The sequence below is a fragment of the Puccinia triticina genome, chromosome 13A, assembly GCF_026914185.1.
Source record: "Puccinia triticina chromosome 13A, complete sequence".
In the NCBI taxonomy this organism is placed as follows: domain Eukaryota; kingdom Fungi; phylum Basidiomycota; class Pucciniomycetes; order Pucciniales; family Pucciniaceae; genus Puccinia; species Puccinia triticina.
In genome coordinates, this window is record NC_070570.1 from 1346385 (window position 1) to 1364830 (window position 18446).

The following is an 18446-nucleotide window of genomic DNA, read 5'->3' on the forward strand; positions in this document are numbered from 1 at the left end:
CTTTTAGCAATTGGATTGCCATCTTCCTAATGAGCAAATCTCTTCTATGCTGATTCCTAGTGCCATCCGTAGAGATGCTCCCCCGACGCGAAAGGAGTGCCCTGAGAGTCTATGGAAACCGCCTTTTGCCCATGTCTTTGTCAGGACTGAAATTACGGCTGTTCTAGTTAGGTGGACCCGTCTATCTCCGCATTTGTAGCCAAATAGGGACGTCCCTGTCGGTCCTGCTTCGTCTAGACGTCTGTGAATCGCGAGGACTGGGCAAAGCGCATTGGGAAGCTTGGGTAACTTGATGATCTGAGTTTCCCCGGGTTTGCATGTTTTTGCACTTCGTAGCGTCACGATCGCAAGATTTGGGTCCGTTGTACTGACGTCTGAGACCAACACCTTCATCGATTTCGCGAGGGATCCGGAGGATGTCTCATAAGTTAGTTCTGCAAGCCGGGCCATCCCCCAAAAGGCTACCAGTGAGAGGTCGAGGACCGCTTTTTCTTCGGCCGTTCCTGCGATCAATTCTTCTGTGAGGAAGGTGAACGGCCTCTTTCTTTTGTTTCTTGGGGGTGGCTGCGTCAGCTTTAGCAGAGGACTTCAGGAAAACGTCGATTCTGCCTTCCCATTGTGTCGGGTACGGCTTTTTATGGTACAAGTGCCAAGCCTTCAGGCCCGAGAGGTATTTGATCAATGTTGTCGTCGCCACGTCCTGGTTCGCGGGTTTATCTGGGTCTCTCCCTGCCCAACAACAAAATGTTTCGATGTCCTCGTCCGTTAATGGGAGCTCAAAACCGTGTGGATAGGTTGAAGCAAGACTTTTCTTCAGTTTCTTCACTGCCGCGTTATACCCCATTAGGGTATTCCAGGCGTAACCTTTCAGGAATCGAACTTTGTTTTCTGTTGGTTTGAGCGGCGTCGTGCCATTAGCTGTGAAGTCCGAGATCTTAGCCAACTCCATGACTTTGGTAGTTGACCTCGGTTCGTCCCAGGAACTATGGCTCTGGGACTGACCTCTGTCTCCCTTTTATGTTCTTAGGGGGTCTGTTCTAGTGTCTCAGGGGGCTCTTCGCTCCTTGTCTCAGGTTGCCGAGTGGCCCCGGCCCCCTTCTAATGAAAAGACGCACTATTTCCGGTTACAAATAGTGTCACGTGTGACGCATTTATATTGCTCAGCATTGCCAGAATAAGTTGTCTATGTCTAGAGGTAACAACAAGGGTACCCAAAACTTTTGCTCTAGCCCGGAGGGGTCTCTCCTCGAAAGAGCATCCGCTTTCGAACTTAACACAAGTCCCTCCCTGTGCTCGCAGGGCGCGAGCACCCTCCCGCTTGCGGGAGGGACTTGTGCCTAATGTCCAACATTTGGCTTGAGGCTGCCCAGCCAAATGTTGAAAAATGCCTTCTAACCCAAATATCACCGTATACCCCTCTGATTTATTCACAGCCTCCGGTACCATTAGAATCCTCTTTCATTTCTACATAATCTCAGCGGTCCAAAACAACACCTACCACCTTCCCCTAATAAAAAAATTAATGTAAACATTCCACCTGAGAGCCTATCCGGCCTGATGTAGACCGGATCACCCATCCGGCCTAAACACATGAAGATAAGGTTAGACATCAGACGTCAATACCCTTTTATGGGTATAGCTGCCGCAAGCCACCTAAATTCTGTATTGACGAGAGACCTGTCATTCTTAAGTCAATACTGAAAAAAACCGTGAGAGTGTGTCCGACCTTGACCTTTGGATGATCCAATGGCTTCATTGCATAGCTCAAGACAACCCCTCACAGGAATGGCCGCTGAGCGGCGAGTTTGGGACAAATTTAATTGAAAAAATATGTACAAAAAAGCTGAGAAGCAGGGCTACAACATGGTATAGGAGGATTTGAATTTTGTGCTGAGAGAAATGAGTAAAAGAGATGTAGACACAGAAATCATGATTTTCCGTGTAAATATCTCTCAGCCTCAGGCAAAGATTGGGACATTAGTCCTAAGCCTCTCCTTTGGAGACGCTTCGCGCCTCCTCGGAGAGGCTTAGTTAAGCTCGATCCGCTTTGTTCTCTGCCTAGGAGGTCCTGTATGGATTTCCACTCCTTGTTGACATGGAAATCCTGGGAGCGCCTGTTTTTGATAGCCGCTTCCATGGTGGTGTTGTCTGTCCAGACGATGAAGGTTTTACCTTCAAGCGCACCTAGTTTCTGTAGCATACAGAGGCCTACGCAGATTGCGACTGTCTCGACCCAGGCGATGTTCCGTTTCGGTTCAGAGCTGCCTTGCCAGCCGTCTGCCAGCCTGAGTTGGGTCCAGTGTTGACCTATTATCACGCCTACGCCGTAACTAGTTGACGCGTCTCCCACCCACCCGATCTCAGTAGGTTCTGGGTTTGGGATAATCCTGGTTTCTTTGAACAAGAAGAGGGTTATCATCCAGCGTTTGAGGTCTTGGGCAACGGTTGGGGTGACTGGTCTCTTTGCTTTCTTGTTCCTCCAACTCTTCAGCCAAGCGTAAAGTCCGCAGAGATAATACCTTAGCTGCGGCAGGATGTAGGAGACGTGGTTGAGCCTGCCGGCCAGGACCTCGACCTGGTTATAGTAGAACTTCTTCTTTGGGGTTTGAAACTCCCAGATCTGAGTTATTCGCTCCTGGAGCTTTCCGGTTGGGAGGCGGACTGTCTTCCTCGCCCCGTTCCAAATAAACCCGATGAATTTTTGTTCTTTGGCGAAGTTACAGAATTTGTCTTCGTTGATCTTAATGCCCAATTGCGTTGACCTTTTGATCACATCCTTCATGTTGACCAGGGAGTCGACTTCCTTGAAGAATAGGTTGTTGTCAACCCAACGAAAGATCTTTGTGACATCAAATTCTTTAGTCATCAGCGTCTTCCAGGCGTCCGCAGGTCTACCAAAAGAGCCACATCCGGCTACACCTCCAAAGGTGATCCTGGTATTGACGTAGAGCTTGTTCTCGAAATCTTGGACTAGCAAATACGGCCATTGGTTTGTTGCTGTTGGGATTTGGCGATATGCCTTCTCCCAATCAAACAAGGCTAGCAGGCACGGCGCTGTTCTGCTTCTGAAGAAGGTCGCTACCTCGTTGAAATCGTCCCACATTGTTGGGAAGTTGTCCCCGTTGACAAAGGAATTAACTGAGGGTATTATCGGATCATTTCATGGGTAAGATAGGTCATTTATTGGCCGGAGGGAACCATCCCCATTGATCACCGCCCCTAAGGGGTTTGATCTAAAGAAAGGGAAATGTTCATGTACCTTGTTGTGGGTGTATGGACCGTACATTCTTTTTGCTGCGACTTCCTTTTGGATAGAAGTTTCTATCTTCTCTCTGGCGAGTAGTGCCGATGCGTGGTTTGGCGGCGTGAAGTGGTTCAACCCTTTGCAGGTATGCTCCGGAATTCCTTGTGGGAATCCTTCTTTGAAGCCCGCCAGCACGTCCTGATATTCAGGTAGAAGTCCTGCCTTGGCCAGAGCCCTTTCCCATTCTGGGATGTTCATTTTGCACCTTACTTCCACCAGCCACGGCCTTTCAGGTGGTTGCGTGTTCCCGTTTGGGAAAACCTCTGAGTTGGGATCAAAAATGGTCTTTTCCGCATCTATCTGGCTATATACAGTGTTTTAAAGATGCAGATAAGAACAATTGAATATTAGAGAAAAATTCTTCTGGGCCTCATGTTGTCTGATCTTGGATGTCTCAGGTGGTTTTCTTGTTGTCAGGAGAGAGTTTCACCATCCTCAGGACTGATCTGCTAATGGAGTTTTGGACTCTTCAGATTTGAGTGCAATTCATGAGAAAAGGCCACTTACGGGTTGCTATCCTGCCCCTTTTGGATGCCAATATTTGACCCGTTCCCTGCCGCAGCTTTCTGTTCTTCATGCTTAGGGTTGAAATTCTTCCCTTTATAGCCGCTGCCCCTCTGGTTCTTGTATCCGGGGTTCTCGCCTTCATCTGAAGGCCTGTTGAACGACTTGTAACCGTTTCCTTTGTCCGGTTTCTTCGCCCCCATCAGAGGGTCTCACCCCGCCCTGGTGCCGTTTTTGGCATAAGGGTTATCGGTCATCCCGATCTCGCCAAAGTTGCGGGCGTCGGATTAGGTCTCTTTGGCAATGTCCTGCCTGTACACGGATATATCCGCTACGGAAGGTCTTCCGTTCACCATGACCCGGTGGGCAAAAACCGTTGACCTGACGTTCATGTCGTACCTGAGTGCCGCCATAAAACCGTGCCTGGCCAGGATCCGATCGCAGTGTCCCTTGTGGATCAGGACCCACCCCGCGAATTTCCTGAATTGGTAGACATCTTGCAGTGCCACGTAGAAACCCTGGTGGTTGGTGGTCCATTCACTAAAAGTTTGGGTCCATTCCAATGGATATGGCAACGCGGTGTAGCGATTACGATTCTCGGAACTGCTATGTAGGTTTTTATGTTAGTCATCTGGCTTCCAGGTGTGCATAACCTGGATTATCTGACCTAGAATCATTGTTCTTTGGTCTTTTCTCCGCGTAGTGGAGTATTGCTCGGTCCTGCCACTTCTTGTTGAAAATCGTCAACGGGATCGGGGCTTGTAGCTCCTTCAGGTTTCTATCGAAATACGGTGTGAAACCCACGTCCTTGTGGGTGTTTTTCTCATTGACCGCTGCAGGAATGGAGGTTTCAGGAGTTTGTTTTGGGTTTGGGCTTTGGTAGAATAATGCTCACCAAATTCCAGCTCTCCCTCTTGCAACACCACAACTTCCTTTTGCTCGTGTTGTGCTTTGGGTACCTCCGCTGATTGACCCAACAGTTCCACCAACTCGTCATGGCTGTGCTTAGTGGGAATCACTTTGGCTGCTTTGCTTGGGCTGGAGTTCGTTGACAGGGATAGAAATACTTCCCAAAGGATCTTGGTGTTTTCTTTCTCTCCTGCTTTGGTGGCCGCCATCGCTTCCGCCATGATAGTGGCTCTGTCGTTGGCGCGGTCGCGCCTGGCTATTGGGCGACCTTTCTCCTTGGTGGTTGTCCCTGTGGGTTTTTTTTTTTTGGATCAGCCTGTGGTCATTATTAGATGGCTATTGTAAATTGGCACCTGCGTACCGTTTTTATCCCCTAACAAGGATATTGTTTCCACTAAGCTGTCTGCGGGCTTCTGGGCGTTACCCTTCCCTTTTGCCGACGTACTCGCGGTTGGAGTTTTGGTTTCCTCGCTGTCTGGGACCACTCCTATCTTGGCGGTGCTCCTAGTTTGGACTCCGCTCTTCTTCGGTTGCTGTCCTTTTGCCGTGGCTTTTGCCATGGCTTTTGCCTGGCTCCCCAATGTGCCTTTGAGCGGTCTGGTGTCCCCCCCTTGCTCCTGAGAGGCTGGGCTTGTGTTTCTAACGCTGTTCTTGGCTTGAGTACCTGCTACCGTTGGTGCTTCATCCAAGGGTTGTGCAGCGCCTGAGGTGGCTGCCCTGACCTGGCTTGCTAGCTGGTAGAGTCTTTTGGCCATTGAGATATTTGACGTGATTTCTCGAGGTAGGATTTCCGGAAAGGAGGACTATTTAATTTTGAAGAGAAGGTTTTTTAATGAGAGAGTGTGATTTTGATTTTGCCAAAAAAGAAGGGAAAGTGACTGTCAAGGAATGGATGCTCGCAAGCGATGAGGCGAGAGAGCTGGGGAGCCATGTGCAGGGTCTAACACCCTGCCTTTTATGTCTTCCTTTGTTCTGCTTTGCCCCATCGGAGTAGGCCTTGGGCCGCCGGCCTTGCGACGTGTCTCGTGGCTCCTGGCGCCTCTATTGCTGTAGGTACTGCCGTTCAGACTCTAGGGGTCGCCATGGCGTTAGTCCCCAAGTCAACCCGTGGCTTCCTCCTTCTAGGAGGATTCTTCCTTCTAGTAGGAAGGGGCGTCCGGGGAGGCGCTGGGGATGCGTCCCAAGGCTTGTTGCTATGGTGGGGCCCATGGACCACGGGATTTCGCTGCGCTCCAGTTCCCTCCCAAGATGGATGACCGGACTTGTAGAAGTCCGGTATGGAGCTCCTACGGTGTCAGACCGTAGGCAGCGCGTCGAGGGGATAGTGCAGGTGAGCTGCCCTCGTGGGTGATCCGGATTTGAGTCGTAGAGATCAGACAGATAGCGTTTGGGTGGGGATTTTGAGAGGGCGAAGGGAATGGAATACCCCTTGGCGGTGTTAAGTTTTTAAAGGGAAGGGGGAGGGAGTTCTCTTGGAAAGGATGCGGAAAAATTCGGAACTACGAGCGTGGTGCGTCGGGGAAAGAAACTCAGACAGGATCAATAAACTCAGGCGTATCAAGTACTCAAAACTCAGTCAAAAATAAGCTCCAGAATCGTGATGATACTTTTCTTTGGATCAGAAAGCGGTACCCTCCCGACCCTTCGTCTAAGTTCGGGGTGAACTTAGACTCTGGGTTGTGACAGTTTATGCGACAGGCTGCGCGACAGGCCCTTGTGCTCGTCGCGCGCGCGCTACAACTGAAGGAAAGAGAAACCAACAAGACTAAACAGAAAACAAGACACGATGGGCTACCAGAAATGAAGAAACCCTCCTACCCTCCACACTGCTCCCTCCCTTCATGTACACCAAAAAAAAAAAAAAAAAAAAAAAAAAAAAATGAAAATGTAAAAGAAACAAGCTGTCTGGAAAAGAAATGAGAAACACCTGAGAACCTAAAAGCCGCCGTCACGCTCCGAGCCGCGCGCGTTGAGATTTGATGCCTTGTACCGTACAGATCACCACATCCACCCACCATTTGCAGTCTGTCCCTAGACTGCGCGACACATCCCGCTACCGCATCTGAAACAAAGAACCGTGTCCTCGATGATTGCTCACAAGTGTGGCATGAAGTAGAGTCTTCGAAAAGTGGTAGAGCTACCCTCGAGGTGCATACACATGGGAGGACTTACTTTTGGTCTCTCAAGTCCCCGCGTGACCGATATTTCTTGACCTGATCCGCCGCAAAGCGCCGCTTGAGCTCGGTCCCATCCAACTCAGCCAACACGTAGGATCCTCCTTCGACCTGCTTGACAACCCGGTAGGGCCCGTTCCATTTGTGCGCGAACAGTTGGCCCCATTGCGTCTCAAGGGATCGGTTATACGCCAGAACCATGTCGCCGGGCTCAAGCGGGTCGCGTAGCCTCCCCGCGCGTTCTTCTTCCCAGTAGCGGACCGAGTCACCGCAAGATTCCATCATCTTTCAATACGCAACACCGCGCGTCTCTTCGCTGCGCTCCAGCTGAATAGACCGCGCCGCTATGAGATCCGCCGTCGTCTTCACCGCGTCCCAATCGACGCCCAGATAGGACTCTATTTCTAGGTCCAAAGGCAAAGCCGCGCGCTGCCCGAACACCAGCTCGTAGGGAGAGTAGCCTGTTGTTCGCTTCGTCGAGATCCGGTCCGCAAACAAAACTAGGGGGAGGAATTACGGCAATTCTTGCCGCTCTCGCCTGCCAACTTAACTAGAGCTGCCTTCAACGGACCGTGCCCCCGCTCGACCATACCCTGCCCTTCAGGGTAGTAGGGGGTAGAAACACGATGCTTTCCAGGAAGTTTCCTCAGCATTTCTGCTAGTGCGCCGCCGAACTCGGATCCTCCATCAGTGGAGTAAGCTTGCGCAAGACCGTACCGCATCGTCCAATTTTCCTGCAAGAACGCCGCTACAGCTTCGGACGTGAGATTGTTGAGGATCTTTGCTTCTACCCAACCGGAGAAATCATCCCGCGCGACGATGAGATATTTGGCGCCACTAGCTTTGAGGTGAACCGCATCCATCGCGACGCGCCCAAACACAGTGGACTCTCCCGTAGGGTACCACAACTCTTGAGGCCGCCGCAAGTCGCGCTTTTGACACGCGTCACAGCTTTGACACCAACGTGCAACGGCCTGCTTCAACGAGGGCCACCAGAATCTGTCTGAAACGCGCCGATAGGTCTCCGACACGCCGCGATGACCTAGATCTTCATGAAGCTGCTGGAGAATTGAGTCTTGCTTGGCGGGAATAGTGACAACAATGCGGGGTAGGGGGCTTCCCCGCTTCATAAGCCTCCCCTCTTGTAGGAAGAACTCGACAGATTTGCGCTTTAAGGCGCGAAATTCCTTCGCGTCCATGTCCTTCGGCCTCTCCAAAGTCGCCAGAAACCGCTCCAATTCGCGCCAGTAGCCTTCCTGGTAGCCTGAATACTCCTCTGAACGCGCCGAGAATGCGCGCGCTGGTCGGATATGAGGAGCCTCTTCATCAAAATCCGAAGGAGGGTCGGATTCATCGTCCCCTTGAGGGCGCCGAGACAACCCGTCAGGCATAGTGAAAAACTTGCCGGGGCGGTGCACAATGTCGAAAGAGAATAGCTGGATGAACGCCACCCATCGCGTCATGGGCGCGTTAGGTAGACTCGGAGCGTTGATCATCTGAATCAAGGACTGCGCATCAACCTGCAGCTCGAATTAATGTTGCCCCCACAGAACCGTCTGGAGCTTCTTCAGAATCCGTGCAACCCCACATAACTCTAGTTTTGACTGGGAGTAACGGGATTCGACGTCGGAGAACAAAAGCGATTCGTAAAGGGCAGGCCGGTCGAGTCCGTTGACATCCGCCTGCGTAAGGACCGCGCCAGCCGTGTGGAAGCTAGAGTCTACCGCGAGCTTGATTTTCCCGGCGTCTGGTCCATAGTCAATCTTAACTAGGACAATATCTTCCCCAACAATCAGCTTGAGCTCCTGAAACGCCTTGTCACATTCGTCAGTCCATTCCCAGTCCGAATCCTTCCGAGTCAGTCGACGGAGGGGCAAACAAATCTGAGACAGAGCAGGGATGAAAATCCGGACATAGACCACGACGCCCAGAAAACCCCGCACCTCCGTCGCGCTGATGGGAGTTGGCCAAGAAACAATCTTATTGACTTTGCTGGGAGCCATCTTCCGACCCTCCTTGCAGACTACATGTCCAACGATCTCGAGTGCGGGCACGCAAGCCGCGAGCTTAGAGGCGGAGACCGTCAAGCCTGACTCTTCAATCCGAAAGAGGATGCGCTCTAGGGTTTCGGCGTATTCCCAGATGAACCTGCGGATGCCGGAGTGCCAAGATAAACGCTGTGGTGGCCAGATGGGTACAGGGCCTCAAGATCATCAAAATCCAGAATTCATCAAGATCAGACATCTCAACAGCAAGACTCTTCAGCCTCAAGATTCTCATCAAGCCCCTCATTCTCAATATCCTTCAAGATCCCTTCCCCCTTCTTTCTCTTTATGCTCTTTTTCATGTTTCTTGGTCCTAACACATGATTCATGTGGGTTTCTTTCATCTTGTTTGTTTTATATCTTCTCTTCTGTTGGTTGTTGTTGTGTTGTGTTTTCTTTTCTCTCCTTTTGGTGTTGTTTTGTAGTTAGGGATGTGATGACATGTCCTGTGACATGTCACTCCCCAGAGTCCAAGTTTGAGTTCGAACTTGGAGGATGGGGCGGCATGGGACTTGCTCTGATCCAAGAGAAATTCCATCACCCTTTTCTGATCCGCTGGCAGTATCCCCAGCACTATTCTTGATCCTTTATCTCTGATCCTGATCCCTTATCATCATCTGATCCTTAACAAACCAACCACCGCCGACGGTATTCCATCCCCGTCGTCTCTCAAAAATCCCCCCCCAACGCTATCACTTTCTGATCCTCATTGCTCTTCATCCGGACCACCACGAGGGCAGCCTCAACAGCACCTTTCCCCTCGACGCTCTGCCTACCGCCTGGCACGGTAGGAGTTCCACATTTGGTCCCCCGAGCCGGGATCGAACCAGCGACCTCAAGATTTACAGTCTCGGCCTTACGGATTTCGAGACGATCGGCGGTTGAGGCGCTCTCTCTTTGGGAATCCTTTCTACTTGATCTCGAGTTCTTCCCCGGATTCCTCCTTCCTTTTTCCTTCTTGGGTTCTCTATCTAGGACGACTCCTCTCGGCGTCGTAGGCGTGGATCCACTCCGCTTGGAGTTTCTCTTTTTGTTTGTGATTTAGCGGCGGGGGCAAAGCCTCAAGTCAGCTTAACTTCAGTTGGCCGGATCTCAGAAACGGTTCGCATTTCGAGGACGTGGGTCAGATCGAAGTTGTGGAGGAAGATTCTAGTTTTCTTTCAAGCCCTCCACTGGCGTCATTGCATGATTTGGTCAAAAGTTATTCCACATCAAATTTGACCTATCTGAATCCCGTAACCCCCAAATTCATACCGCTCCGTCGCCCAAGCCGTTAGCTCACGCGCAAAGTCTCCGCTGACAAAGTTCTAGAGGGCGAGCGAGGCCTTCATCGTACATATTTCGCGTCCCGATTGCGTGGTTTGATCAAAAGTTATTTGACTTCAAGAATCAAAGTCGCATCTCCCTTTCCTCTTTTTTTTCCGATCTCTAGCCACTGCGAACGATCTATATCACCTGGCTTCCTTTCTTTCTCCTCCCTCAAGCCGCTTCAGGAGCAAGAGGCGTTGTCGGCAATCGCAACCGAGTGGAGTTTCTTGTTGTTTTTCTGGTGTTATAAGCGGGGCATAGGAGTGACAAAAGTAAGTCCCCTCCATAGTGCACCTCCAGGGTCTATCTACTCTCGTCAAAGCATTACCTTTGCCACGTACGTGAGCCGCGAGGAACGTTCCAATCTTTTCTTTCAGTGTCCGACCTTGCCAACGTTTCAGGATGGTCAATGTTGAAGTTGCGGGAGCTCTGCCAAAGGTCAAGATGGTCAAGATCATGCCAGAGGACGAGCTGCTCTTTGATGGATCCCATGTAGAAAAATTTATTGATGCCTATGAGTTTGCGGCGGGGTTGAGTGGCGCTTCCGAGTACGATAAGGCGAGGCAAATCATTCTATTCATTCCCCACAAATCTGATGCAAGATTGATCTTGGAAACTCTCGATGGCTTCGAATCAAAGGATTGGCCAAGGTTGAAGGCCGCGATGTTGTCTTATTGGGGTCGGAGCAAAGTGCCCCACGTGCAAGAGGTCAACGATTCAGCTCTGATTGCGTCAGTCAAGGATACCAATAAAGCTCTGCCAACAATGGAAGCGCAGCCGTGCCCGGAGGACGTTCCAGCTTCTCCCCGCGACTCTGTTACTGTGGAAGAAGTTGCCAAGATGTTCAAGCAGTGCGAGGAGCGACTGCTGAAGAAATACGCCGTCGCTTCTGCTTCCACCTCCACCTCTGCAATCCATCGGCCGTCGATCTGTTATTATTGCCATCTCAGAGGTCATGGGACGGCCCGCTGTCATCCGCTTCAAAGGGATAAAGCCAACCACCTTGTCAAGCAGACTGGGCAAAACTATCTCCTCCCAACGGGCGCCTTGATCCCTTTTGATCCTAGCCGACCGATCCGAAGAGTTGTGATGGCTTTTCGAGCCTCAAGTTCCTCCGCCTCTGCTCATGCTCCCTATAGGATTAGTAGCGGCGCTCTTCATCCGTGGTATCCGCCAATTGATCGAATTTCAAATCAAGCTGCACCAGTTGCCCAGCCTTATCTTTGTCGCTCGATCCGCAAGTCACCTACTGTTGAGACTACCCGATCTGAAGTACAGTCATCTGATCCATCCTCTCTGCCGCGTCCTGTCAAGTTCATCAATGCCTTCGATTCTGTTCTGAGGAAGATTGCCAATCTCATGGTTCCTGGTTTTTCCGCCTCCAAGCTTGTTCGTACTGCTTCCGCCAGTGCTGATGGCAGGAAGAAGGCCTCCCAAAGCTTCTCCAATACAGTATCAAATGTTAAACTGTCTGACCCGTCCCGTGGCGCCAAAGCCCTCCGAGACGAGGTTAAACTATCTCCAGATTCTTCTTCCAGCCCGATTTCAGATTACGAGTATATTGGCCAGCTCCACCCAACTGCGGAGCCCTTTGTGTCTTTTCCGATCCGCCTCCGCAATGAGGCTACACTATCCTCTCAATCCCCATCTCCTTCCATTAATCCTACCACCTCATCTGAGTCTAAATCTTCTTTGATTTTTCTTCGATCTCCCCCCGAATCTCAAGTTCGCCAATCTCTGTCTTCTCCAACACCGATCCGCCTCCGAGATGAGGTAAAACTAGATTCTCCAACACCGATCAGCCTCCGAGATGAGGTTAAACTAGATTCTCGATCCTCCCATTTGATTTTTCCTCAACCTCCCTCCAAGCATCAAGTTGATCAATCTAAGTCTTCTCGATATTTTTCTGATCATCCAACCAATTCTCGGGCTCTCTCCCCATCTCCGATCCGCCTCCGCAATGAGGATAAACTACCGTCAGCTTCGATCTCCGATCCCCTCCGCAATGAGAATAAACTACCATCAGTTGAAAGTTGTCTCCGCAATGAGGGTAAACTAGGTTTGTTGCATTTAGATGAGAATGAAGGATGGTATTTACAGGTTCCTTGTGGAGGCATAGGAGTACAGAAGTAAGTCCTCCCATGTGTATGCACCTCGGGTAGCTACTACCATTGTTTTGAAAACATCACATTTGCCACATATGTGAGCCTGGCGGGAATCTCTTTTCTTCTTCTTTTTTTTCAGTTCTTAGGCTGGCGTGGTGGAAGGAGCAGACTAGGGACAGTCTGCAAATGGTGGGTGGATGTGGTGGCCAGATGGGTACAGGGCCTCAAGATCATCAAAATCCAGAATTCATCAAGATCAGACATCTCAACAGCAAGACTCTTCAGCCTCAAGATTCTCATCAAGCCCCTCATTCTCAATATCCTTCAAGATCCCTTCCCCCTTCTTTCTCTTTATGCTCTTTTTCATGTTTCTTGGTCCTAACACATGATTCATGTGGGTTTCTTTCATCTTGTTTGTTTTATATCTTCTCTTCTGTTGGTTGTTGTTGTGTTGTGTTTTCTTTTCTCTCCTTTTGGTGTTGTTTTGTAGTTAGGGATGTGATGACATGTCCTGTGACATGTCACTCCCCAGAGTCCAAGTTTGAGTTCGAACTTGGAGGATGGGGCGGCATGGGACTTGCTCTGATCCAAGAGAAATTCCATCACCCTTTTCTGATCCGCTGGCAGTATCCCCAGCACTATTCTTGATCCTTTATCTCTGATCCTGATCCCTTATCATCATCTGATCCTTAACAAACCAACCACCGCCGACGGTATTCCATCCCCGTCGTCTCTCAAAAATCCCCCCCCCAACGCTATCACTTTCTGATCCTCATTGCTCTTCATCCGGACCACCACGAGGGCAGCCTCAACAGCACCTTTCCCCTCGACGCTCTGCCTACCGCCTGGCACGGTAGGAGTTCCACAACGCTCATTGTTGTAATCGGACGTTGGGCCCTTAATTCCTCCGTCATCAATAAAGATACCAGCGTGGTCCGGGATTTTGTCCTGAAGGATCCACATCATCTGCGCCTGATACACAGCGACAGAGTTTGTGGCTCCTTGAGGCAGTCTAGTCAATTGGAATCTTCCCAAAGGTGTCTCAAACGTTGTCAGAGGGCGAGAGATGGGGTCCAAGGCGCGCTCGTCATAACCGCCCATGATGTCGCCGAGCCCATAGCAAGCACGCCCCGAGAAAGATTCAACAAACTCTTCCGTGGCGGGAGGAACCCCCGCGTCTCGAATTGTGACCTTGTTTAGCGGCTGGAGATCGTGGACTACGCGAAGTTTTCCGTTACCTTTGAGGACGCAAAAGACCGGGCTCGAGTAGGAGGACGTAGATTGCTCATAGAGCCTGTCTCTGACGCGATCTCTGATCAAACGCGTATACTCATCGAGCTTGGCCGCAGGAATCGGGATCTTCTTCTTCTGCCAGGGTTCGTGTTCGACGACCGGGATGATATAAGGCAGCCCATACGACTCTTTCAAAAGTCCACGCTCACTCCCCTCGAAAGCAATAGCCATATTCCGCTCCGCCAGTACGTTCTTGATCAGGTCTAGCTTGTCCGGGAGTAGCCAGTCAGGCGGCCCGAAGTTCACCACTTCCAAACGCTCCGGTGTGACGCGACCCTTGGGCGCAAAAGGCCGAGCTAGCTCTTGTGAAAGGCCTTGATACGGATCTTGGGACAGCGGTGGTCTGCGCAGGGGAGGATTTAAACCTTGAGGCATCGGCTGATTTACAGGCTTGATCTTCTTGGCGACTGGCTTATACTTCGCCGCAAAAGTGAGTAAGCCGCCCGACCGCCACGCATCCAACAGAAGGCTCTGCGCCCTAGCTCCAAGTCCGCTTTCCAGCAACAGGCTCGTCCGGTGCTCCGCGCGATCCTCAAATGCCGCCTTGTCTGCAAGGGAAAATCCAAAAGAAGGTTCTTTGCTCACGTATGTGGCACGGGGCAGGGTTTTTGACAAGATGGGAGCATCACGCCTTGGAGGTGCATATTGGTGGGAACTTACTTTCACACCAAATGCCCTCCACGATGGCCCAAACGCAACCGTTCCTCCTTCACAGCTCACTTGATGAGAACATAGTTTAAGCTCGTTTCGGAGCACCACGCCTCCCGCCGCGCCGAATCCTAAGGAAAGAGGGGCGCCAGAATCCAGGGAGTGGCTCACCAGAGTGGCACGAGGTAGGGGTTTTGACGACGAAGAAGCATCACGCCTCGGAGGTGCATATTGGGAGGAACTTACTTTCAGTCTCCCAATCCTCCGCGTCCACAACCTGCCCTCCGCATCCTCCACGGTCCCAATATCCGCGGTAACTAGTTTATCCTCATCGCAGAGCGTGTCTAGAACCGAGTCTCAATTCTGAAGAAAATCCTCCTTGAGATGAAACGAGGAATAAAGTAACCCGGAGGGTTCCCATGACGGGGCTGAGTCCTCCTTGAAGTGAAACGAGAATAGACGCGCCGCAGAACGCGCATGAGAGGGAGGGAGATCCGTCTTGATGTGAAACGAAGGTAGTTTATTCTCTTCGCGGAGACGGAAATCCGGCAAGGAACGTTGCTGGGATCTGAGGATGGGGACAAGCGAAAGAGGAAGGCTCACGAGAGTGGCACAAGGCAGGGTTTTTACGACGGTAGTAGATACCCTGGAGGTGCATAAACTGGGAGGACTTACTTTTGGTTCTGCTTGCCTCCATGGAGTTCCAGTTTCTTCCTCCACCGCGCCTCTTCTAATGTACACTTGAGATTGAAAACTGAATTGAAATTGATCTGAAATCTTCTTTTTGATGATTTTGATTATCTTGAAATGTTTTTCGGGTTTTCTGTTTTGCTGATCAAAAAAAAATGATGAAATTGGAAACACGGGCCGTTGATCCTCTAGGTTTTGAGTTGATTCGACGACGAGAGTGCGAGGATCTAGATTAAAACCGCCGTAACCCGAATCAACTGAGCTCATAAAAAAGGACGCTCCTCTGGAGGATCGTCGGGAAGCCGCGCCACGTGAGTCAACACGGCCTTGCGGCCCTGGCCCGGAAATTCGCGTTCCCATCGTCCGGATCCAGTTGAGCACAGGGATAACTCAATGTTCCGACCGCTAGCTTCGGGGATGATGATCTTCTCGCCAGACTGCGGGTTGAAAGAGAGAGTAGCCGCCACGTCCATCAGAAAAGGGCGCCCCAAGATCAGAGGGCCGTCATTGCGAGTAATCCAAAAATGACAAGTCCTGTCAATAGTCTTTCCAACGCGGATTGGGACATCCTCCGCCACCCCTATCAATTCGCAGGCCTGGTTGTTGATGCCGTAGACTGCTGAGAGAAAATTAACTCGTGGGCTCAGGTTGAACTTGTTTGCCATCGAGTCCGAGATCAAATTGAGTTGAGATCCGGAATCAATGAGAGGAGTCGCAGGGGTTTCATCCTCGCCAACGAAGCAGGACAAGTAACCCAAGGGGCAGGAGTACAGGTTAGGATCCCCTGCCAACTCCCGCCTCTCGTCGCCTTCCGCCAACGTGCCTGAGTTGACTTTGAGTTCCTCGGACCCGACTTCCACGCGCCTGCGTGACACCCATTTCTTGACGCCCTCTGCGACAGTAGGAGCAAGAGCAAGAAGCTCAGCGACCGTCATGTGGGGAACCGGCAGGTCGAATATCTTCTTGAGGGCACCGTCCACGGCGTTTGGGTGGTCGCGCGCCACATCGCGCTCGAAGCGCACCTTAGGTCCTGACGGCTTACTGGCTGGAGACGGGACAGCTGGGCGTCCCTCTGACGGTTCAGAAGTGCCCTCCCCACCAACACCACGTTCGAAAAGCTCTTGCTCCTCTTCCATGGGCTGCGCCTCTTGAGGCTTGGGAGACGGGGCGCGACGGATAGGCCTTTTTGCAGCACTACTGGGGACTGAAGGTGCCTTGTAGAGCTTAGGGTCTTCGTGCCTTTTTCTTCCCGCCGGATCAGATTTGTAGACGCCCGAAAAGGACTGTGACGAGACGGCGGGAGGATACCAAGGCTGAAGAGATCCACACCCGACCTTGAAATCAGTCTGCGGCTCCGCGACGACCTGATTAGTCCGTGAGGGTTGAAAGGACGCCACGACATGGCGGATCGGTCGGCTAGAGTCCCAGGGGATGAGCGCCCCATTCGGAAGAAAGAAATTCGTGCTTTTCTGTTTGACCAGATGGTCGTCCTTGTCCTTTTGAAGCTCAAAGCAACGGGCGGTGCCGTGGCCTTCACGATGACAATAGAAACAGACCATCGGCGGACGCGCTCCTTGGCTCTGAGTCGACTTTCCGGGAACAGCAGCGAGCTTCTGATCTATCTTCTGCTCAAAAGCCTCAAACAGTCTGGATAACTCGTCCATGTTTGGGACGGGCTTGGTCGCGGCCGGGGATTCCTTAGGACGCTGGGCCTCACCCATCTTCTTCATCACCAAGTTGCCTTCTTGGAACGACGTCGGCATCACTGGCTGGCCGGTCTTGGACTCTTCAAAAGTGAGCGCGGTTTGCTCCTTCATCACGGCGTCCGCGGCTTCTTTGAGAACCTTGAATGTTGGCAATTTAAATCGGTTATCCAGAGTGGTGACCATGGTCTTGTCACGAATTAATTTCCGCCTGATCTCGTCCTGGACAGTGGTCGCGAAAGCTTGATAGTACGCGTTCCGAATCTCCTCGATGGAATCAATGTGAGCTTTGGACAGGAGATAGGACTGGATGGGTTCCCAGCTTCGACGAAACACCTGATAATCTGTCATTGACACGACGCCCCCTTTAGACGACCAGTCTTGGACAAGCGCGCTCAAATCTCGCGTCGTGAACCGCGCGGTATCCACTTGGCCCCAATAGTCGACCATGGCAGCCTTCAGCTTCGGCCAGTCGGGAGGATTGAATCCATCTAACGTCTCAAGCACGTCCAACAGATCGTCGTTGGCTAGGAAAAGGCGAATTTGCTTAGCCATGTCGAGCTCGGTCGCCTCATCAAGGCTGGCCACCATCTCGTAAGTCTCAATGAACCGCTCAACCTTAGTCCCATCGAAGCAGAGCCTCTTGTTGGGAGCTTTAATCTTGACCATCGTGACGATTCCTGAGATGAAAGAATGGGCGGACGGCAGGATGCGGCTCACAGCGTGGCGGGTGATGCTTACGAGGAGTGTAGAAGGCGCTGGAGGTGCACAATGGAGGGGACTTACTTATAGCTCTCCTGTGCCCCGCGCGTAACGATTTTAAAAGAAAAACAAAAGAAAAACAATCCCTCTTGAACCTGAAACGAGATTCGGTCGGAATCCGGACGAATCCAGCTGAGAAGAAAGGAAAAAGATCAGCGGAAGAGGGGATCCAAGAACCAGCCGTCTCGAAATCCTGAGGCGAGACTGTAAATCTTGAGGTCGCTGGTTCGATCCCGGCTCGGGGGACCAAATATGGAGCTCCTACGGTGTCAGACCGTAGGCAGCGCGTCGAGGGGATAGTGCAGGTGAGCTGCCCTCGTGGGTGATCCGGATTTGAGTCGTAGAGATCAGACAGATAGCGTTTGGGTGGGGATTTTGAGAGGGCGAAGGGAATGGAATACCCCTCGGCGGTGTTAAGTTTTTAAAGGGAAGGGGGAGGGAGTTCTCTTGGAAAGGATGCGGAAAAATTCGGAACTACGAGCGAGGTGCGTCGGGGAAAGAAACTCAGACAGGATCAATAAACTCAGGCGTATCAAGTACTCAAAACTCAGTCAAAAATAAGCTCCAGAATCGTGATGATACTTTTCTTTGGATCAGAAAGCGGTACCCTCCCGACCCTTCGTCTAAGTTCGGGGTGAACTTAGACTCTGGGTTGTGACAGTTTATGCGACAGGCTGCGCGACAGGCCCTTGTGCTCGTCGCGCGCGCGCTACAACTGAAGGAAAGAGAAACCAACAAGACTAAACAGAAAACAAGACACGATGGGCTACCAGAAATGAAAAAACCCTCCTACCCTCCACACTGCTCCCTCCCTTCATGTACACCAAAAAAAAAAAAAAAAAAAAAAAAAAAAAAAAATGAAAATGTAAAAGAAACAAGCTGTCTGGAAAAGAAATGAGAAACACCTGAGAACCTAAAAGCCGCCGTCGCGCTCCGAGCCGCGCGCGTTGAGATTTGATGCCTTGTACCGTACAGATCACCACACCGGTCGTAACTATATG